At 32.2% G+C, this 24033-nt stretch overlaps 2 long non-coding RNA genes across 4 annotated transcripts in view; one reads left to right on the top strand and one right to left on the bottom strand.

The window, feature by feature from the left end:
• Positions 1-24033, top strand: part of LOC146993172 (uncharacterized) — an 880419-nt gene that overhangs the window by 564413 nt on the left and 291973 nt on the right. Inside the window, exons 7-8 of one of the 3 annotated variants that reach the window (XR_015038636.1) lie at positions 6514-6613; positions 16393-16492. The exons of the other annotated variants lie outside the window; for them this stretch is intronic. This is a non-coding gene — a long non-coding RNA (uncharacterized LOC146993172). The remainder of the gene's footprint in view (positions 1-6513; positions 6614-16392; positions 16493-24033) is intronic. 3 annotated transcript variants of the gene reach the window in all.
• Positions 1-24033, bottom strand: part of LOC146993174 (uncharacterized) — a 382674-nt gene that overhangs the window by 146875 nt on the left and 211766 nt on the right. The window lies entirely within an intron of this gene.

Here is a 24033-nt window from a genome sequence, read left to right as displayed (position 1 = left end):
TAGCAGATAAATTCTTTCCGGTGTTGATGGATGAATGTTGCACCACGTATGAATGAAATTCTAGCAGTGGACAAATAAAATGGGATCCTTTAAGGTACTGCTATACGCGAAATCATGCTAAGTCTGCGCTCAGGAAGTACCTGCCGTATTAAAAATGATAGACTACGAAATATGACTTGAAGAATGGTATGAATTATTTGGAATGCAGATTGGGAGTTTAGTCGTGATAGGTAAACAGTCTTTACAGATGACCGGAAATAATAAAAATTTAGATGGGTGTACTATAAAGTGTTTTACTCCTGGACCATGGATTAGTCATAAACAGTACTTGTGTAAAAACAGATTAAAGTATATGAATTCCCTGTTTAAGAAAGGAATTTCTCTATGACAGTATGCAGTCTGTATCATAGCTGGAATAGCGAGATGTTATGTCTTCAGGGAAACAAAATCTGTTATTCTGTAATTTTTCCTGAAAATGTGTGTTTAAATTTTGTTACCTAGGTAACCTATTTTTAACTCTTTCTATATGAAAATGAAACCAAATACAGACAAAGAAATAAAATTGCATTCCTTCCCTTGGTGCAGTTATTAACAACTTTAACTTAATGGGAGCCAATTTTAAGTTTATAAAATTTTGGCTGGCTGTAATTATATATTGCACTTTGAATATTTCAGTTATAAGTGCATTACAGAAAGTATAAAAATGTGTGGTATAATATCTTAAAGAAAATGTATACTCTTTGTATTATTTACAAAAAAATTCAGCAAGATGAAAATTAAATACAGGGAAATCATATTTTAATGTGAAATTTAATACAGTCAAAAGTCGTTAATTCGGACACCCATAATCCGGAATGATCTATAATCCGGACCTCAAAGCTAAAAACTTTCTGCGCATGCGCCGCGTTGACACATGCGCATAGGCGTTTACGCGTTCGCGTAAGACCTTTTACCACTGCGCATATGTGTGTGCGCAAGCGCAGAATACGTTTTCGCGTGCGCGTTTTATGTATAACGGACGGCATAATCTAAAATTATCTAGTTATCTATTTCATTTAATGTTGATGATTGCGTTGTAACTTAATCTTCAAATTGGATCCGGATTATTAATTTTTGCAGACTGTAATAGCAATTTTATAAAAGTAAACTTCAACTTTCGATTATGTCAAATAGAATTTCCGATTCTGGAGCTCCCAAAGGATCATACAAAACGAAACTATGTTTCGATGTTCATCAAACAAAAAGTGGAATTGCTGCAAAAAATGGATAAAGACATGAAGAATGTGACAGAGAGGTTGGTGAAAACGAAAAAAATTTCGATTGACAAGTTCTTCGGTATTCTCGGCACAACAATTAACGGAACTTGAACAGCAGAACTTTGTAACTGAACAAGAAATTGTGTCTGTTTATAGAATTAGAGAGAAAGTATTATCACATAAAACGAAGCAACTTAAAACAACTTACATTGAAAGAAATGTTTAATAAAGTAAACAAATAAATATTAAGCTTTTCTTTTTGTAAATTTTGATACCCTTTAAATTATAATCGTTCTTTATTTCATAAATTAAGGTTTCATATTTTTAATTATAGAATTTCTGCATGCCATCTTACGAGATTTAAACTGATGATCTATAATCCGGAATCGCCGAACTCCCGACGAGTCCGGATTAACGACTTTTGACTGTATTGCATTTTTTCTTCATTTTCAGTCGATGGAAATTGTTTAAAGTAGCAGATAAATTCTTTCCGGTGTTGATGGATGAATGTTGCACCACGTATGAATGAAATTCTAGCAGTGGACAAATAAAATGGGATCCTTTAAGGTACTGCTATATGCGAAATCATGCTAAGTCTGCGCTCAGCAAGTACCTGCCGTATTAAAAATGATAGACTACGAAATATGACTTGAAGAATGATATGAGTTATTTGGAATGCAGATTGGGAGTTTAGTCGTGATAGGTAAACAGTCTATACAGATGACCGGAAATAATAAAAATTTAGATGGGTGTAGCATTTTACTCCTGGACCATGGATTGGTCATAAACAGTACTTGTGTAAAAACAGATTAAAATATATGAATTCCCTGTTTAAGAAAGGAATTTCTCTATGACAGTATGCAGTCTGTATCATAGCTGGAATAGCGAGATGTTATGTCTTCAGGGAAACAAAATCTGTTATTCTGTAATTTTTCCTGAAAATGTGTGTTTAAATTTTGTTACCTAGGTAACCTATTTTTAACTCTTTCTATATGAAAATGAAACCAAATACAGACAAAGAAATAAAATTGCATTCCTTCCCTTGGTGCAGTTATTAACAACTTTAACTTAATGGGAGCCAATTTTAAGTTTATAAAATTTTAGCTGGCTGTAATTATATATTGCACTTTGAATATTTCAGTTATAAGTGCATTACAGAAAGTATAAAAATGTGTGGTATAATATCTTAAAGAAAATGTATACTCTTTGTATTATTTACAAAAAAATTCAGCAAGATGAAAATTAAATACAGGGAAATCATATTTTAATGTGAAATTTAATACAGTCAAAAGTCGTTAATTCGGACACCCATAATCCGGAATGATCTATAATCCGGACCTCAAAGCTAAAAACTTTCTGCGCATGCGCCGCGTTGACACATGCGCATAGGCGTTTACGCGTTCGCGTAAGACCTTTTACCACTGCGCATATGTGTGTGCGCAAGCGCAGAATACGTTTTCGCGTGCGCGTTTTATGTATAACGGACGGCATAATCTAAAATTATCTAGTTATCTATTTCAGTTAATGTTGATGATTGCGTTGTAACTTAATCTTCAAATTGGATCCGGATTATTAATTTTTGCAGACTGTAATAGCAATTTTATAAAAGTAAACTTGAACTTTCGATTATGTCAAATAGAATTTCCGATTCTGGAGCTCCCAAAGGATCATACAAAACGAAACTATGTTTCGATGTTCATCAAACAAAAAGTGGAATTGCTGCAAAAAATGGATAAAGACATGAAGAATGTGACAGAGAGGTTGGTGAAAACGAAAAAAATTTCGATTGACAAGTTCTTCGGTATTCTCGGCACAACAATTAACGGAACTTGAACAGCAGAACTTTGTAACTGAACAAGAAATTGTGTCTGTTTATAGAATTAGAGAGAAAGTATTATCACATAAAACGAAGGAACTTAAAACAACTTACATTGAAAGAAATGTTTAATAAAGTAAACAAATAAATATTAAGCTTTTCTTTTTGTAAATTTTGATACCCTTTAAATTATAATCGTTCTTTATTTCATAAATTAAGGTTTCATATTTTTAATTATAGAATTTCTGCATGCCATCTTACGAGATTTAAACTGATGATCTATAATCCGGAATCGCCGAACTCCCGACGAGTCCGGATTAACGACTTTTGACTGTATTGCATTTTTTCTTCATTTTCAGTCGATGGAAATTGTTTAAAGTAGCAGATAAATTCTTTCCGGTGTTGATGGATGAATGTTGCACCACGTATGAATGAAATTCTAGCAGTGGACAAATAAAATGGGATCCTTTAAGGTACTGCTATATGCGAAATCATGCTAAGTCTGCGCTCAGCAAGTACCTGCCGTATTAAAAATGATAGACTACGAAATATGACTTGAAGAATGATATGAGTTATTTGGAATGCAGATTGGGAGTTTAGTCGTGATAGGTAAACAGTCTATACAGATGACCGGAAATAATAAAAATTTAGATGGGTGTAGCATTTTACTCCTGGACCATGGATTGGTCATAAACAGTACTTGTGTAAAAACAGATTAAAATATATGAATTCCCTGTTTAAGAAAGGAATTTCTCTATGACAGTATGCAGTCTGTATCATAGCTGGAATAGCGAGATGTTATGTCTTCAGGGAAACAAAATCTGTTATTCTGTAATTTTTCCTGAAAATGTGTGTTTAAATTTTGTTACCTAGGTAACCTATTTTTAACTCTTTCTATATGAAAATGAAACCAAATACAGACAAAGAAATAAAATTGCATTCCTTCCCTTGGTGCAGTTATTAACAACTTTAACTTAATGGGAGCCAATTTTAAGTTTATAAAATTTTGGCTACCTGCAATTATATATTGCACTTTTAATATTTCAGTTATAAGTGCATTACACAAAGTATAAAAATGTGTGGTATAATATCTTAAAGAAAAGGTATACTCTTTGTATTATTTACAAAAAAATTCAGCAAGATGAAAATTAAATACAGGGAAATCATATTTTAATGTGAAATTTAGCTTTCCATTTCTTCTGAGAGTTTTTTTTTCTCCCTCTAGTACATGCGATGTTATTGCTAAATCCATGCAGTCGTCCGGATGTTTGTTATTCTGTATCTGAACATTGATTTTAACAAGTTTATTGTTGAAAATCCTCTTTCACATTTTTAAGTAGATCGAAAGCAGGAATTTATCTTTTTAAAAGTTTAACAGTTCATGATTTTTCTGATCTAGGACTATTCATATACTAGGCTTTTTGTGATCTAGGACTAGGCTTTTTGTGATATTCTTCATCTTAATTAGGATGAAAACCAATTATTTCTATTTCTAGATCAGTAGAATTGTTAACATATTTGCGATCTTTTACCATTTTTCTTAAATACTAGTCTTATGTAATGGGTTTGAAGTGAACGTAGTAGTTGGCCTAATTTTAAATACACTCAAAACATCTAATTCAGAAACTAATTAAAGCTCGATGAGATTTTCCAAATGTTTGTTTCAGTTTTCTTATATTTCACGCTTTAGTTCTCCAGATTTTCAAAGTGGCAAAATGTACATTGCATTATGGTAAAAATGTATATTCCTTATATTTGTGTAATATTTTTACAAAATTTATTTTGATTTAAAATGAATTTAAAATAACCTTAAATTCAAACACTTTAGTTCTCTTCCCTGCTCAAGTTTAAGATATTAGTTATTATGTCTGTAAGAATGACTAAATCGTAGAACTAATTATGGTCAATAATTTCTTGATGAGTTTCGTTTCTGGATTCTTAAAATTCTTCTATCAAACTTTTGTAACAGAAGCTGGAATGGACCCCAGGCAGCCAGACAGAATGTCCCTTCCCTGAGTGAAAATTTCTATCATTTCACTGAAAGTGACATTATAATATTTCAGAATAAACCCTCGTAACACTAATAAATATATGTAGATTTTTTTTAAATGTTGATATAATGCGTGTTTGGTTCTTACAATATTTTGAGCTATTATATTACTAATTCTGTATGTGAGTTAAGACAGTTTAATATAGAACACCTGCTTCAAGCCTAAAAGTAAAGTATATGAATTGCGTTTTACCTTTCGTGTGTTTTGAGACGTGCGTTCTATTCTACAATTTACGGAATTTCTCGGTACTGGACATCTCACATAGCTGACAAAATTTCATTCCTATGTTTAGGTTTCATAGTACAATAAGTTGAGCATCCCTCCATTAGTATATGACTTTGATTCCTTCGAAAGAAAAAAAGAGTATCTTAGTTTTGTTGAATTTTTGGTCAAAATTTTAGTATATAGGTAATTGCAATAGCTCATTCATGAAATTTTATTTAAATTTTTTGCAACATTTCAAAATGGTATATCATTCAATGGCATTTGATGTGTTTTGGCTTGCTGTATTAAAGCTGGGCTCGAACCCGGGCAGCTAGACAATATGTTCTTTCCTTGAGTGAAATATTGCTATAATTTCATTAAAGTGACGTGGTAATATTACAGGATAATTTCTTGTACATTGCACTAAGCTGTCCTCTCTGATGGATGAGTGTACATAAGTAAAGAACTTAAAATTAGAAACGGTTCTTGCGTTAAAATTCTGAATGAAATATTTATTTTATGGTTTATGACTTTTGTTTCCAAGATGTTTTTCGAAATCTGTTTGTAAAATGGTGTTTTTGAGCCCTTTCTTAAAAATAAAAAAAATAAAAAAAAAAAGCTATAAAAGTATATATGTATAGCTCTTTTAATGTCAATATATTGTGAGTTTGATTCTTACTCTTTTTTTTATCTGTTACGTCAGAAATTCTGTGTGTGAATTAAGATAGTTTAATACATAACACCTGCTTCAAAGCTAACAGTAAAGTTTATTTTGTTTATTTGTCATTTAAAATTACCTGCTTATTGACTTTCGGTGCCATCTTTGTACCAGCGCTAAAATTATTTACTTTTCTCGAAGATCATTATCCCTTTTATTCTATGTATCTGTAATAACTGTGTAATTTTTTTTTTCTTTCATTGTTCATGTTGTGCCCATACATTAAAAACCTCTTTCGCTTACTGTACTTCTGTCGTATTAGGAAAATCATTTGCTTTTCTATCGACTGCAATCATGATTTTTGTAACAATGTAGCACATTGCTGGAATTTAAAACAAAGAAGGCTACTTTCGAAGCTTTATATATTAAGAAACAATATTAGATATTTCTCTTTGTGTATAGATATTCTTTAATTTCAAAGTAGTTAAAATCTAATGATTCCTTCCCCCCCCCCTTGGCCTCTTCTAGTGTAATTTGTCATCATTTTTGTGCACTCTTGGATTGCAGAACATATCATGAAAGAAAAAGAACGGAGAAATAGTGCAGAGCAAAAAGACGTCTGTGGCTGGTAATTCTTGTTTTATATTAACTTTATTTTCACTAGAAATGCTTGAATGTTATAATTTGTAGGTCCCTTTTCACATGTTGCTTTATATTGGAGTTTTACTACTTATTTATTTTACGTGAACGCTTCACATTATGTTTTAATATTTAGGGTAGCGTCTATGCATTAATTTCTTAGGTTTTGAATTCCATATTGAAGTGTGTGAATTGGTTCTTTCTTTATATTGTATTGTAATATTCGAAGTGAGGTTGAACTGTTAATCACACTATAATTATGAGAAGTCTGAGATTTGTTAGAGTTCTGTTGCTTCTTAGTGGTTTCAAAATTACTGCTGTAGTGTAATTTTTTCCCAAGTGGCCTCCTTTCGCATTACGAGGAGGAGGCTAAGCATTTTCCTCTCTGTCTGGCATAATATTTTCCTTGTCTAACGGGGTCTTCTCTTCCCAACAGGTCAGTGTAATTACTCTGCCTGTGTATAAAACAATTTTGTTTCAGTTTTTTCCGAATTTAGAGTCTGTCTATGAAGTGCTGTTTCTCTTAAAACCATTGAAAGTTAAATGTTGAACATAAAAGAAATGTAAATAAAAATTTAATGAGTACTCGTAATGAAAGTTAGTGGGGCCAAATTGTCGTCTGTTAAGGCTGCTCAAAATGTGCTTTTTATTAGTTGTTTTAAGCATACTTTATTAAATTTTTCCCTTAGTCTGAACTATTTTGGCATATTGGGAAGTTTTATGAGCCTATTTGCGAAGATCTATTTAAAATTGATTTCACAAATAAAAATTCGTTTTGAAATCAAATCAGAGATGTTTGATTATTATCGAAGTAAAATTCTGCAGAATAACTTTCCACTTTGTTTTGCAAAGCACTCTGAAAGTTTCTTTTGGACTTCTTTCCGTTCTCTTGGCAAATGCAATGCAGAAATATTTTTTGAGATAGCTGATGTCTTTTGCTTATAGGAATGATTGATGCAACTGTATGCGTGCCGCTGTAAAGAGCACATGTTTTTTCTTGAATTGGGTAATTCTTCGCTAGAAGATCAGACATTGCTTTTTGTGTTATTTAAGAATTTCTTCATCTTATCTTAAGTTAAAAGCTCTTCTTCATAATGAGCGCTTTTATTATCAAGGGGTTTTATAAGACCCGAGTTCTTCTTTTGTAATTTTCTGATTCATTGTTTGACTTCTCTGTCTTCCATATGTGAAAATTCTTCGGCATCGATTGCTTTTGAAATTTGTAAGATTTTTCTGACTTCATTTTCAGTCGATGGAAATTGTTTAAAGTAGCAGATAAATTCTTTCCGGTGTTGATGGATGAATGTTGCACCACGTATGAATGAAATTCTAGCAGTGGACAAATAAAATGGGATCCTTTAAGGTACTGCTATACGCGAAATCATGCTAAGTCTGCGCTCAGGAAGTACCTGCCGTATTAAAAATGATAGACTACGAAATATGACTTGAAGAATGGTATGAATTATTTGGAATGCAGATTGGGAGTTTAGTCGTGATAGGTAAACAGTCTTTACAGATGACCGGAAATAATAAAAATTTAGATGGGTGTACTATAAAGTGTTTTACTCCTGGACCATGGATTAGTCATAAACAGTACTTGTGTAAAAACAGATTAAAGTATATGAATTCCCTGTTTAAGAAAGGAATTTCTCTATGACAGTATGCAGTCTGTATCATAGCTGGAATAGCGAGATGTTATGTCTTCAGGGAAACAAAATCTGTTATTCTGTAATTTTTCCTGAAAATGTGTGTTTAAATTTTGTTACCTAGGTAACCTATTTTTAACTCTTTCTATATGAAAATGAAACCAAATACAGACAAAGAAATAAAATTGCATTCCTTCCCTTGGTGCAGTTATTAACAACTTTAACTTAATGGGAGCCAATTTTAAGTTTATAAAATTTTGGCTGGCTGTAATTATATATTGCACTTTGAATATTTCAGTTATAAGTGCATTACAGAAAGTATAAAAATGTGTGGTATAATATCTTAAAGAAAATGTATACTCTTTGTATTATTTACAAAAAAATTCAGCAAGATGAAAATTAAATACAGGGAAATCATATTTTAATGTGAAATTTAATACAGTCAAAAGTCGTTAATTCGGACACCCATAATCCGGAATGATCTATAATCCGGACCTCAAAGCTAAAAACTTTCTGCGCATGCGCCGCGTTGACACATGCGCATAGGCGTTTACGCGTTCGCGTAAGACCTTTTACCACTGCGCATATGTGTGTGCGCAAGCGCAGAATACGTTTTCGCGTGCGCGTTTTATGTATAACGGACGGCATAATCTAAAATTATCTAGTTATCTATTTCATTTAATGTTGATGATTGCGTTGTAACTTAATCTTCAAATTGGATCCGGATTATTAATTTTTGCAGACTGTAATAGCAATTTTATAAAAGTAAACTTGAACTTTCGATTATGTCAAATAGAATTTCCGATTCTGGAGCTCCCAAAGGATCATACAAAACGAAACTATGTTTCGATGTTCATCAAACAAAAAGTGGAATTGCTGCAAAAAATGGATAAAGACATGAAGAATGTGACAGAGAGGTTGGTGAAAACGAAAAAAATTTCGATTGACAAGTTCTTCGGTATTCTCGGCACAACAATTAACGGAACTTGAACAGCAGAACTTTGTAACTGAACAAGAAATTGTGTCTGTTTATAGAATTAGAGAGAAAGTATTATCACATAAAACGAAGCAACTTAAAACAACTTACATTGAAAGAAATGTTTAATAAAGTAAACAAATAAATATTAAGCTTTTCTTTTTGTAAATTTTGATACCCTTTAAATTATAATCGTTCTTTATTTCATAAATTAAGGTTTCATATTTTTAATTATAGAATTTCTGCATGCCATCTTACGAGATTTAAACTGATGATCTATAATCCGGAATCGCCGAACTCCCGACGAGTCCGGATTAACGACTTTTGACTGTATTGCATTTTTTCTTCATTTTCAGTCGATGGAAATTGTTTAAAGTAGCAGATAAATTCTTTCCGGTGTTGATGGATGAATGTTGCACCACGTATGAATGAAATTCTAGCAGTGGACAAATAAAATGGGATCCTTTAAGGTACTGCTATATGCGAAATCATGCTAAGTCTGCGCTCAGCAAGTACCTGCCGTATTAAAAATGATAGACTACGAAATATGACTTGAAGAATGATATGAGTTATTTGGAATGCAGATTGGGAGTTTAGTCGTGATAGGTAAACAGTCTATACAGATGACCGGAAATAATAAAAATTTAGATGGGTGTAGCATTTTACTCCTGGACCATGGATTGGTCATAAACAGTACTTGTGTAAAAACAGATTAAAATATATGAATTCCCTGTTTAAGAAAGGAATTTCTCTATGACAGTATGCAGTCTGTATCATAGCTGGAATAGCGAGATGTTATGTCTTCAGGGAAACAAAATCTGTTATTCTGTAATTTTTCCTGAAAATGTGTGTTTAAATTTTGTTACCTAGGTAACCTATTTTTAACTCTTTCTATATGAAAATGAAACCAAATACAGACAAAGAAATAAAATTGCATTCCTTCCCTTGGTGCAGTTATTAACAACTTTAACTTAATGGGAGCCAATTTTAAGTTTATAAAATTTTAGCTGGCTGTAATTATATATTGCACTTTGAATATTTCAGTTATAAGTGCATTACAGAAAGTATAAAAATGTGTGGTATAATATCTTAAAGAAAATGTATACTCTTTGTATTATTTACAAAAAAATTCAGCAAGATGAAAATTAAATACAGGGAAATCATATTTTAATGTGAAATTTAATACAGTCAAAAGTCGTTAATTCGGACACCCATAATCCGGAATGATCTATAATCCGGACCTCAAAGCTAAAAACTTTCTGCGCATGCGCCGCGTTGACACATGCGCATAGGCGTTTACGCGTTCGCGTAAGACCTTTTACCACTGCGCATATGTGTGTGCGCAAGCGCAGAATACGTTTTCGCGTGCGCGTTTTATGTATAACGGACGGCATAATCTAAAATTATCTAGTTATCTATTTCAGTTAATGTTGATGATTGCGTTGTAACTTAATCTTCAAATTGGATCCGGATTATTAATTTTTGCAGACTGTAATAGCAATTTTATAAAAGTAAACTTGAACTTTCGATTATGTCAAATAGAATTTCCGATTCTGGAGCTCCCAAAGGATCATACAAAACGAAACTATGTTTCGATGTTCATCAAACAAAAAGTGGAATTGCTGCAAAAAATGGATAAAGACATGAAGAATGTGACAGAGAGGTTGGTGAAAACGAAAAAAATTTCGATTGACAAGTTCTTCGGTATTCTCGGCACAACAATTAACGGAACTTGAACAGCAGAACTTTGTAACTGAACAAGAAATTGTGTCTGTTTATAGAATTAGAGAGAAAGTATTATCACATAAAACGAAGGAACTTAAAACAACTTACATTGAAAGAAATGTTTAATAAAGTAAACAAATAAATATTAAGCTTTTCTTTTTGTAAATTTTGATACCCTTTAAATTATAATCGTTCTTTATTTCATAAATTAAGGTTTCATATTTTTAATTATAGAATTTCTGCATGCCATCTTACGAGATTTAAACTGATGATCTATAATCCGGAATCGCCGAACTCCCGACGAGTCCGGATTAACGACTTTTGACTGTATTGCATTTTTTCTTCATTTTCAGTCGATGGAAATTGTTTAAAGTAGCAGATAAATTCTTTCCGGTGTTGATGGATGAATGTTGCACCACGTATGAATGAAATTCTAGCAGTGGACAAATAAAATGGGATCCTTTAAGGTACTGCTATATGCGAAATCATGCTAAGTCTGCGCTCAGCAAGTACCTGCCGTATTAAAAATGATAGACTACGAAATATGACTTGAAGAATGATATGAGTTATTTGGAATGCAGATTGGGAGTTTAGTCGTGATAGGTAAACAGTCTATACAGATGACCGGAAATAATAAAAATTTAGATGGGTGTAGCATTTTACTCCTGGACCATGGATTGGTCATAAACAGTACTTGTGTAAAAACAGATTAAAATATATGAATTCCCTGTTTAAGAAAGGAATTTCTCTATGACAGTATGCAGTCTGTAGCATAGCTGGAATAGCGAGGTGTTGTGTCTTCAGGGAAACAAAATCTGTTATTCTGTAATTTTTCCTGAAAATGTGTGTTTAAATTTTGTTTCCTAGGTAACCTATTTTTAACTCTTTCTATATGAAAATGAAACCAAATACAGACAAAGAAATAAAATTGCATTCCTTCCCTTGGTGCAGTTATTAACAACTTTAACTTAATGGGAGCCAATTTTAAGTTTATAAAATTTTGGCTAGCTGCAATTATATATTGCACTTTTAATATTTCAGTTATAAGTGCATTACACAAAGTATAAAAATGTGTGGTATAATATCTTAAAGAAAAGGTATACTCTTTGTATTATTTACAAAAAAATTCAGCAAGATGAAAATTAAATACAGGGAAATCATATTTTAATGTGAAATTTAACATTGCATTTCTTCTGAGAGTTTTTTTTTCTCCCTCTGGTACATGCGATGTTATTGCTAAATCCATGCAGTCGTCCGGATGTTTGTTTGTTATTCTGTATCTGAACATTGATTTTAACAAGTTTGTTGTTGAAAATCCTCTTTGACATTTTTAAGTAGATCGAAAGCAGGAATTTATCTTTTTTAAAGTTTAACAGTTCATGATTTTTCTGATCTAGGACTATTCAAATGGCTTTTTGTGATATTCTTCATCTTAATTAGAATTAAAACCAGTTATTTCTATTTCTAGATCAGTAGAATTGTTAACATATTTGCGATCTTTTACCATTTTTCTTAAATACTAGTTTTATGTAATGGGTTTGAAGTGAACGTAGTAGTTGGCCTAATTTTAAATACACTCAAAACATCTAATTTAGAAACTAATTTAAGCTCGATGAGATTTTCCAAATGTTTGTTTCAGTTTTCTTATATTTCACGCTTTAGTTCTCCAGATTTTCAAAGTGGCCAAATGTATATTGCATTATGGTAAAAATGTATATTCCTTATATTTGTGTAATATTTTTACAAAATTAATTCTGATTTAAAATTAATTTAAAATACCCTTAAATTCAAAAACTTTAGTTTAGTTCTTTTCCCTGTCAAGTTTAAGATTTTAGTTATTATGTCTGTAAGAATGACTAAATCATAGAACCAATAATGGACAATAATTTCTTCATAAGTTTCGTTTCTAGATTTTTAAAATTCTTCTATGAAACTTTTGTAACAGAAGTTGGGATGGAACCCAGGCAGCCAGACAGAATGTCCCTTCCCTGAGTGAAAATTTCTATCATTTCACTCAAAGTGACATTATAATATTTCAGAATAAACCCTCGTAACACTAATAAATGTATGTAGATTTTTTTTTTTAATGTTTATATAATGCGTGTTTGGTTCTTACAACATTTTGAGCTATTATATTACTAATTCTGTATGTGAGCTAAGACAGTTTGTACGTATCCAAATGATCAAAAGGTTGTTGATGCTTGTTCCTTGATCTATTGCACTAAGATATTTTACTGTACATTTATTTACAATTTATTTACAAGTCGTATGCCACCTGGCATGTTTACAAGCGTTATGCCTCCTGGCATGTACATGATAGACATATTCTGCCACCTGGCATGTGAATTGATACATCATATTAGTTTTCTGCCACCTGACAGATACGATGCAATTACCTCAATTAGCGGTAATATGCCCGACATTTTGGCGTGTCCGCTTCCCTTACGTTCTGTAACGCAACTAACTTTTTGTGCGGTGCGCCCTCTGGGCACAAATCACCGCAATCACCGAGGAGGCCAAAACATCCTCCCCCCCCCCGATGAATTACATTCATCTTAATACAATCCTCAATATATGCAAACAAGTAAATGAAAAATATAGAAACTGAAAACATACAAAAACCTTCAAAAAGTATAAAATTACATGTTACACTTACCAATCTTCTAGCTAAACATCTTATATCTTACTATATTGAAACGTTAACTATGAGGGTTAAACTAGAACAAACAAATATAATTATTAGTACAATAAGAAATGAAAATAATAATAAAACATATTCAATATAAACCAAACACTTAAGTTAATGTTCTTCAACTGGTAAAAGACACAATTTGGTAATAGGACGTTTAATGTCCCCGTGCACAGTTTTTAGTCTAACCACTCGGACATTATTGTCTCTTCCAGGAAACACTTCTATTACTCGCCCGAGTTTCCAACGTAATGAAGGCATATTATCTTCTTTAATGAGAACCAAGTCATTTAGACGAATATTTCTGCTAGGCTGTCTCCATTTGCTACGCTGCTGTAGTTGGCACAGGTACTCTTTAGACCACCTTATAGTTTTCACTGGTAAATGTTAATCCACTTATAGCATTTAAAGCTAAACCTCCCAAAAGCGATTTTAAATAACAAAACTTGTCAACCGAACTGAGACTTTCGTTTTGGTGAATGGAATTACTAAACTGATTCCAGAATTCAAGCCAAGAACAAGGATCACCGTAATATTTTGTAATCGTTAATTTTGGCAATTTTAAAGTATTAACTTCACAAGTTTTCAACTTCGGGGTTATAGTTTCCTCACTAGAATTTCTAGATTCAACTTTACACGAGTTTTTTCTTAATTTTTCCTGAATTTTACATTTAAAACTTATAATTCTTTCCTGATATTCCTGCGCGGAAATTACTTCTGTTTCTAACTCCTGTTCCGTAATTATAAGTTTTTCAATCTCAGAATCGTATTGTTTCAAAAACTGCGATTTTTTAAGTAACATTTCGAGTAATTCTTTTAATTTCTCATCCGCGGTTTCACCCTCTTCTAACAATGCAGAATCTATTTTACTCATCAACTTGGTAGTTAAGTTACGCGTCACCGTACGCAACTTCTTTGCCTTATTCATAGCCTCCATTTTACCATTAGATTCTATCAACTATAATAATCACCAAGATTTTTATTCAACAATTCTATTCAAAACTGGAAAAATTAAAAAGGGCCTACCTCGAATTTCTTTGCGTTAAATCCTGGCTTTTCAGTCATGAACTCACTAATTTTTTTCGTCCATTCTTCATCTCCACAAATCACGTCCGGGTCACCATAAAAAATGTACGTATCCAAATGATCAGAAGGTTGTTGATGCTTGTTCCTTGATCTATTGCACTAAGATATTTTACTGTACATTTATTTACAATTTATTTACAAGTCGTATGCCCCCTGGCATGTTTACAAGCGTTATGCCTCCTGGCATGTACATGATAGACATATTCTGCCACCTGGCATGTGAATTGATACATCATATTAGTTTTCTGCCACCTGACAGATACGATGCAATTACCTCAATTAGCGGTAATACGCCCGACATTTTGGCGTGTCCGCTTCCCTTACGTTCTGTAACGCAACTAACTTTTTGTGCGGTGCGCCCTCTGGGCACAAATCACCGCAATCACCGAGGAGGCCAAAACACAGTTTAATATAGAACATCTGCTTCAAGACTAAAAGTAAAGTATTTGAATTGTGTTTTACCTTTCGTGTGTTTCGAGAGGTACGTTCTAATCTACAATTTATGGAATTTCTCGGTATTGGACATATCACATAGCTGACAAAATTTCATTCCTATGTTTAGGTTTTATAGCACAATAAGTTGAGCATCCCTACATTAGTATATGACTTTGATTCCTTCGAAAGAAAAAAAGAGTATCTTAGTTTTGTTGAATTTTTGGTCAAAATTTTAGTATATAGGTAATTGCAATAGCTCATTCACGAAATTTTATTTAAATTTTTTGCAACATTTCAAAATGGTATATCATTCAATGGGATTTGATGTGTTTCGGCTTGCTGTATTAAAGCTGGGCTCGAACCCGGGCAGCTAGACAATATGTTCTTTCCCTGAGTGAAATATTGCTATAATTTCATTAAAGTGACATGGTAATATTACAGGATAATTTCTTGTACATTGGACTAAGCTGTCCTCTCTCATGGATGAGTGTACCTAAGTAAAGAACTTCAAATTAGAAAGGGTTCTTGCGTTAAAATTCTCAATAAAATATTTATTTTATGGTTTATGACTTTTGTTTCCAAGATGTTTTTCGAAATCTGTTTTTAGAATGGTGTTTTTGAGCCCTTTCAAAAAAAAAAAAAAAATGCTATAAAAGTATATATGTATAGCTCTTTTAATGTCAATATATTGCGAGTTTGATTCTTACTCCTTTTTGATCTGTTATGTCACCAATTCTGTGTGTGAATTAAGATAGTTTTATATATAACACCTGCTTCAAAGCTAACAGTAAAGTTTATTTTGTTTATTTGTCATTTAAAATTACCTGCTTATTGACTTTCGGTGCCATTTTTGTACCTGCGCTAAAATTATTTACTTTTCTCAAAGATCATTTTCCCTTTTATTCTGTGTATCTGTAATAACTGTATAATTTTTTTTTCTTTCATTGTTCATGTTGTACCCATACATTAAAAACCTCTTTCGCTTACTGTACTTCTGTCGTATAAGGAAAATCATTTGCTTTTCTATCGACTGCAATCATGATTTTAGTAACAATGTAGCACATTGCTGGAATTTAAAACAAAGAAGGCTACTTTCGAAGTTTTATATATTAAGAAACAATATTAGATATTTCTCTTTGTGTATAGATATTCTTTAATTTCAAAGTAGTTAAAATCTAATGATTCCTTCCCCCATCCTTGGCCTCTGCTAGTGTAATTTGTCATCATTTTTGTGCACTCTTGGATTGCAGAACATATCATGAAAGAAAAAGAATGGAGAAATAGTGCAGAGCAAAAAGACATCTGCGGCTGGTAATTCTTGTTTTATATTAACTTTATTTTCACTAGAAATGCTTGAATGTTATAATTTGTAGGTACCTTTTCACATGTTGCTTTATATTGGTGTTTTACTACTTATTTATTTTACGTGAACGCTTCACATTATGTTTTAATGTTTAGGGTAGCATCTATGCATTAATTTCTTAGGTTTTTAATTCCATATTGAAGTGTCTGAGTTGGTTCTTTCTTTATATTGTATTGTAATATTCGAAGTGAGGTTGAACTGTGAATCACACTATAATTACATTTCTAGATCAGTAAAATTGTTAACATGTTTGCAATCTTTTACCATTTTTCTTAAATACTAGTCTTATGTAATGGGTTTGAGGTGAAGGAAGTTATTTGGCTTAATTTTAAACACACTCAAAACATCTAATTGAGAAACTAATTTAAGCTCGATGAGATTTTCCAAATGTGTGTTGTAGTTTTCTTTTATTTCGCGCTTTAGTTCTCCACATTTTCAAAGTGACAAATCGTAGATTACATTATAGTAAAAATGTATATTCCTTCAATTTGTGTAATATTTTCACAAAATTAATTTTGTTTTAAAATGAGTTTATAATACCCTTTACCCCGTTCAGTACAGGCGTGTGATCATATGTGCATCAGCAGCAAACATTACCTCAATGCCGGGTATGTTATATTTGAATCGCCATTTAATTCACTGTATCGACCGGGTGTACCACATTTGACGTTTTAGCCGCTAGATGTAGCTGTATGCCTGTTATGGGGAAATATATGGAAAGTTAAGTATGGTTACCTTCATTCCTATGCAATGATTTTTATTTTTGGTATTTTGTTTCCGAATGCGAGTGAGATTTGTGGGTGGGTGTTGAGCAATGTAATGTCTCTTAAACGGGCTCTCCCTGCATTGAGGTACCATTTTTATTTTTGGGATATAGTGAGGTAGAGGTTCTATCATTAGAGTATTTTTTTATTATTATTACTCTGATATTTTTCCTCCCTTGTTTTTATTTATTTTATTACTCTTAGATTTTTGGTGCTTTGTGATGAATATTTTTAATCCTCAGCGAAACATACAGGGGTTGGAGAAAAATATGGAAACACCTTTAAGAGAACATGTTTCTTTGCTTAATATGGTGTAGGAAACTCGTTGGCATCAAAAACAGCTTGCAGTCTTCTCGGAATGGATAAATACAGTTCCTGTATGTTTGCCAAGGGAATATTATACCATTCTTCCTGCAAAACGGTCGCAAGTTCAGATAACGATGTTGGCGGTGGATAACGAGAACGCACTTTCCGTTCCAATGTAGACCACAAAGGTTTGATAATATTCAGGTCTGGTGACTGTGGTGGCCAGGGGAGATGGGACAACTCATCCTCGTGCTCAGAAAACCAGTCCTGGACAACGTGAGCTGTGTGAACAGGGCTTTGTCGTCTTGGAAGACACCATCACCATCGGGAAACAAAGTTTGTACCATGGAATGAACTTGATCGGCCAAAATGTTCACATATGTCTTGGCAGTCATGTGCCCTGACACAGTTATCATGGGGCTAGCAGAGAACCACGATATGACTGCCCAAACCATAACAGAACCCTGCCATGTTTCACTCTTGGCAACAAGCAGTCTGTATTATAGGCTTGAGATGGCGTTCTTCAAACGTAAACTCGGCCAGAAGTGGGAAACAATGTGAAAGAAAACTCGTCAGACCATATTACTCGCTTCCACTGCTCTATAGTCCAGGCTTAATGACTTAAACACCACCTTTTCATGTTACGGGCATTAGCATCACCGATGAGTGGCTTCTCAATTGCAGCACGGCCAGCAATTCCCTGTTTATGAAGCTCCCTTCTAATTATTTTGGTATCACAGGGTTCAGTAACACAACATTCATTTCAGCAGTAACTTTTGCAGCTGTGGTCTTCTTATTTTTCGTCACAATTGCCCTTAATGATCGTCTGTCACGATCACTCAGGACACACTTTCGTCTGCGCTGTGATTTAGCAGATGATGTTTTTCAGCTTTTCAAATATGCGGAATAAATCTTCGATACAGTACCTCTTGAAACACTAAACACCTCGGCTACCTTGCTTACGGAAGCACCTACCATACGTGCTCCAACAATTTGCCCACGTTCGAAGTCTGTTAACTCTGACATAATGCAATGACAACCTCACATAACAGTACTTCGACAACAACTGAACTGTTTAGCACATTTACTAAGTTGTATAGGTGGCGTCAGTAGTCAAAAACGCCAGCGCCACCTACATATTTCATTAAAATCAATCTTTCTTTTCAAACATGCATTTCACAAGGTGTTTCCATATTTTTGTCCATCCACTGTATATCTTTTTTTAATGGCAAACGAAAGCAATCTAAACTAAATGTGTAGAATATACACAATCACTAACTGTTGAGTAATGTAATGGGTCATTTTATATAAACAAATGAATGTAGAACATGGAGGTAGGAAGTAAGATGGAGTCGTCCTAAACAAGTTTCTCCGTACCCTGCTCTGAAGCACCGGCGATCCCTACGTGGTGACCAAAACATTGGGTCATTTACCATTGAGTTCTATGGGATTTCACGCGTTCGGGTGTAAATATTTTGTAATTACGTCGCAAATATACATATAAATGTATATATTTTCTTTTTCTACAACACACAGAGTCCTAAGTATGTGAAAACAACATATTTTTAAACAACATTTCATTCTGAACGGAATTAAATGCTATTCTTTTCACAGGACAGTTTTCTCAGAATGGTTTAATTTGAATGAAATATTTTCACAAGTTTTCGTTACATTAGAAAAAAAAATTAAGGTAATTCGATTTTATTCGGTTAAGGTACAAAAATTAAGATCAAAGTTTATTGTATTATTAATATTAAAATTATGCATTATTTCTTTTCTATTTATAGAGCTTCTTCCTAAAATACTTTCTTAAATATGACATGATTTTTTGGCTTCTTTTAAATCGAAAAATGTAAGTCAATTTATAATTAATGCTCTATTCGGTTCATTTTAAATTAGAGAATTATTAGGAAATAGCGAAATACTTATTTAAAGTATTTCGCTAATTCCTAATAATTAAATAGGTATTAAATAGTATTTGACTTTCTCTGAACATTTCTGAAAGGGAATAAAATATAAGTTTTTTTTTTTTTCAAGTATTATTTAAAACTTGTAACTGAGTTATTATAAAATGTAAAGGGAATAATTCTTTTAATTATACTTATCAGATTTTTTTTTTACCCTTCATTTCAACAATACATATTCCAAAACTCTTTATTACGTTCTTAAGTGCGCATCTCATAGCATTTGCTTTACAATACCTTTTAACAGATTGCTTTCCAATACGAACAATTCTTGCTTAAATAGTTTTATAACGTATTTGTCAACAGGATTTCAATTTATGTTTACAATTCAATATTAAGGTTATTATATATTTAGATAACATTTATAATCATTATAAATTAGATACATTTAATCATTAGATTTCTTCACAGTACTTTCACAGTTGTTTATAAGTGAATAAATTCTTCATTTCAAATACATTTATAAATAATTTAATGAATATTTAAGTATTTTGTCAAAGGCAGATACATGATTTTTGCAAGCACATGCATAAATACCCATACATATTTCCTATTTTTCATTTCCGGCATGTGCAAATCTTTAATTTCTGTGCATTCACTATATTTTTCGTTTAAAGTAATTTACACTAATTTAGCATACATCCAAAAGTTTTACATAAAAAATATATATGAATATAATTTGAATGAAAATTATAAATATTATTTTTAATACCCACTCAAAGGTCAGTTTTTCTTCAAAATTCCTCCACGATGGCATCTCTCTCTTTAGGCAGATAGCCCTATTTAATAAAAACTTAATCTGACCTATGTGCCTAATTACAAATATTTTAACATACATAATTTTATATTTACATTTAGCCATCAAGTTTCAAACTTTTCAAATCTTCTAGAAAATAAATTTTGGCAGATCTCTTTTAGCAATTTTCTTAAAATCTATATTTTTGTAGTGCAACAGCTTAGAATTTTATAAAACAAATTCATAATCAAAATCGCTGTTGTTAGTTATCGAAAAATAACCAAGATGTGATTTTTGCGTAAATGTCAGTAAACTATACAAATTGCTATTATCCATCACACTATGAATGTTTCTTTCATGCGAGAGTGTCCCTTTTTCGATTTCTATGGAACTGTCGTGTGTCGAAATACTATCAGAATCTTGTCAAGCGAGCTTCTGAATGTAAACAAAGAACACCCCGTCTGGTGACCCAAGCTTCAAAGCTGTGCTTCACTTCTAGCGCGGAATGGCCCCTCCTCCCTTTCCTACCTCCATGATGTAGAATTTATTTTCAAAACATGAGGAGAGCACGGATATTGCATTATTAAAAGCTTTATTTTACTAATAAGAAATATATAAAAGTAATAAAGGTAAGTCAAGTAAAAATTAATATTGCAGGTGATCTCATGATAGTTAAACTCAGTCCACAGGATTCATGTAATGATGAACATTTCAGTCCTATACACACGCAACATCCACAGCTATTTTAGATAATATGATCAGCTTGGCTACATGGAACTTAAACATCAAAGGAAATCGTCTGTTTCCACCAACTCTTGGAGAATTTACAAGCCATCTGATTGCCTCCGCTCGTCCCCCCGTCTGGACGCTATCTCGCATTGGTCTCGACTGCTCCGCGCTGTGCTAAGCTGGTGTGACGTCACCTCCCTAGGTATTCTAAGTCAGCATTGGTCGTCGATGATTTCTACATGAATATGTTCTGGATGCTCTGGAATACTTTTAATTTAATTTATTAATTTGTCTTATTTTTATTATCGGTTATAGTGAAGTAGATGTTCAATTATTAAAGACTTTTTTATTACTCTTTGAGTCTTCCGGCATTGAGAGGAATATTTTGTATCGCTTAGTGAAAGTTTTTTTAATGGCGATATGAAAGCTGTATCTGACCGTATAACATGTACAAATGCTAAATGAGTCAAATTTGCTGAGTAAAATATCAGCAGATATTATATTCCTGTGACTAATGCAAGGTTGGACTTTGTGTACACCTATGTTTCAAAGAATATCATACACTGTCTCATTTTGAAACATTGCTTACTTTTCGTTGTTTGCTCGTTGAATTTTTATGAAACATGGTTTTAATATTTTTTAATTGTGTGTTGTGTTAAATAAAATTTGCGATTGTTTGGATATTTTTCCATGTATATTTATTTGTGGGAAAAGGGCAAAATTATATTATTTTAGAAGGAGTATTTTATAAAATCTTTAAGGAAAATATAATAATAAAGGTTTAGAATTAATTCTGACGACTACCTGAATGCTCTTCTCATAATGTAACTAAAATTAGAAGACGAATTTCATTTATCCTTTTTTTTTTTTTTTTTTTTTTTTTTTTAGTTAGGCTTAGCATAGTAAATTGCCCATCGTGAACGGGTTAATTCAAAGACTTTAGTTCTCCCCCTTCCTTGAAGTTTAAGATTTAGTTATTATGTCTGTAAGAATGGCTAAATCATAGAACCAGGTATGTTCAATAATTTCTTCGTACGTTTCTTTCCTAGAATTTTAAAATTCTACTATGAAACTTATGTTACAGAAGCTGGGATGGAACACGATCAGCCAGAGAGAATGTCCCTTCCCCGAGTGAAATGTTTCTATCATTTCTTTGAAAGTGACCTTATAATATTTCAGGATCAATCCTCGTACACTAATAAATGTATATAGATTTTTTTTAATGTTAATACAGTCAAAAGTCGTTAATCCGGAATGATCTATAATCCGGACCTCAAAGCTACAAACTTTCTGCGCATGTGTTGTGCGTACGGCAACGCAATTGATAAACAGACGGTGCGCAATGAACTGTAAGTTGATCTGTCAGCACTATCCTTATCTTCAGGGCAGATGTTTTTATTTTATTCGGCTTATAATGTAGATTTCATCTCGATGTACTCAGTCTTTGATATGATTTAAATCAAATTCCTCGTCATTATAAATATCACGAATACAAATCAAATAGTTTTCTGGTTGCAATTTTCTACTTTCGACTATGCGTGACGTATGCTTTACGCATGCGCGCGTTGAAAGAAATGTTTAATAAAGTAAACAAATAAATATTAAGCTTTTTTTTTTTTTTTTTTTTTTTTGTAAATTTTGATACCCTTTAGATCATAATTGCTCTTTATTTCATAAATTACGGTTTCATATTTTTCATTTTATAATTTCTGCATGCCATCTTACCAGATTTAAACTGATGATCTATAATCCGTGAAAATCGATAATTCGGAATCGCCGAAGTCCCGACGAGTCCGGATTAAAGACTTTTGACTGTATAATGCGTGTTTGATTCTTACAATATTTTGAGCTATTATATCACTAATTCTGTATGTGAATTAAGACATTTTAATATAGAACACCTGCTTCCAGGCTAAAAGTAAAGTATTTGAATTATGTTTTACCTGTCGTCTGTTTTCAGACGCAGGTTCTATTCTACAATATATAGAATTTCTAGGTATTGGACATCTCAGATAGCTGACATAATTTCATTCTTATGTTTAGGTTTTATAGTACAATAAGTTGAGCATCTCTATATTAGTATATGACTTTTGTTCATTGGAAAGAAAAGGGAGTATCTTTGTTTTCTTGAATTTTTGGTCAAAGTTATAGTAGGTAGGTAATTGCAATAGCTCTTCCACAAAATTGCATTTAAAATTTTTGCAACATTTTAAAATGCTGTATCATTCAATTGTATTTGATGTGTTTTGGCTTTCTGTATTAAAGCTGGGCTGAAACCCGGGCAGCTAGACAACATGTTCTTTCCCTGAGTAAAATTTAATTCTGTTAAAAATACATTTATGTCATTAAATGAAGAGGTTAGATGAAATATTCAAATCGTCTAGCTTCTACATTTAGTTTGACAGTAAAAAGTCTGAAAATAATATTAATTCTTTGGTGAAAAATATCTTTATTTATACCAAGTGTTGCAAATCAATCTTAAGTTATTTCTCAGAATAATATATAAAAACTGTTACCCTCTAGCTACATTCCTGAAAGTAAGCATTAAGTATTTAACAAATAGATTTGATCATATTTTATGCATCATGCAGACTGTATTTCCAGCTCTTTCATTAAAGTGCAATTTATTTTCAGTGTATGAACATGAAATATCTTCTAAAATACTGTACAAGCCCAGTCACTTATTCGAAATTTAATTCAGTTTTCATATAAGAATTAAAATTTGCCAGACAATTGTTTTCTTAACAGTTGTAATTTAACACTTTTGACTTTAATGTTTCAGAAATTTGCTAAATCGAGTTTATCTTTGTGTGACCTTGCATCAAAGGCACCGATAATAAATTTGTTTTGGCATTCACTGGTTAAATTTTTAAAGAAAACTTATCGATGTAAAAGAAGGAACAAATTATACTTATCTTGGTAGTATGTCTTATGATATTGTCTTAAGTTATCGCGTCTTAAGGTTATTTATGGTGTCTCATGATATTGCA

The sequence above is a fragment of the Stegodyphus dumicola genome, chromosome X1 (assembly GCF_044657685.1).
Source record: "Stegodyphus dumicola isolate Sdum_Otavi_A_Nest chromosome X1, ASM4465768v1".
In the NCBI taxonomy this organism is placed as follows: Eukaryota; Metazoa; Arthropoda; class Arachnida; order Araneae; family Eresidae; genus Stegodyphus; species Stegodyphus dumicola.
Note: the sequence above shows the minus strand (reverse complement) of the source record. Positions and strands in the feature narration are given on the sequence as shown.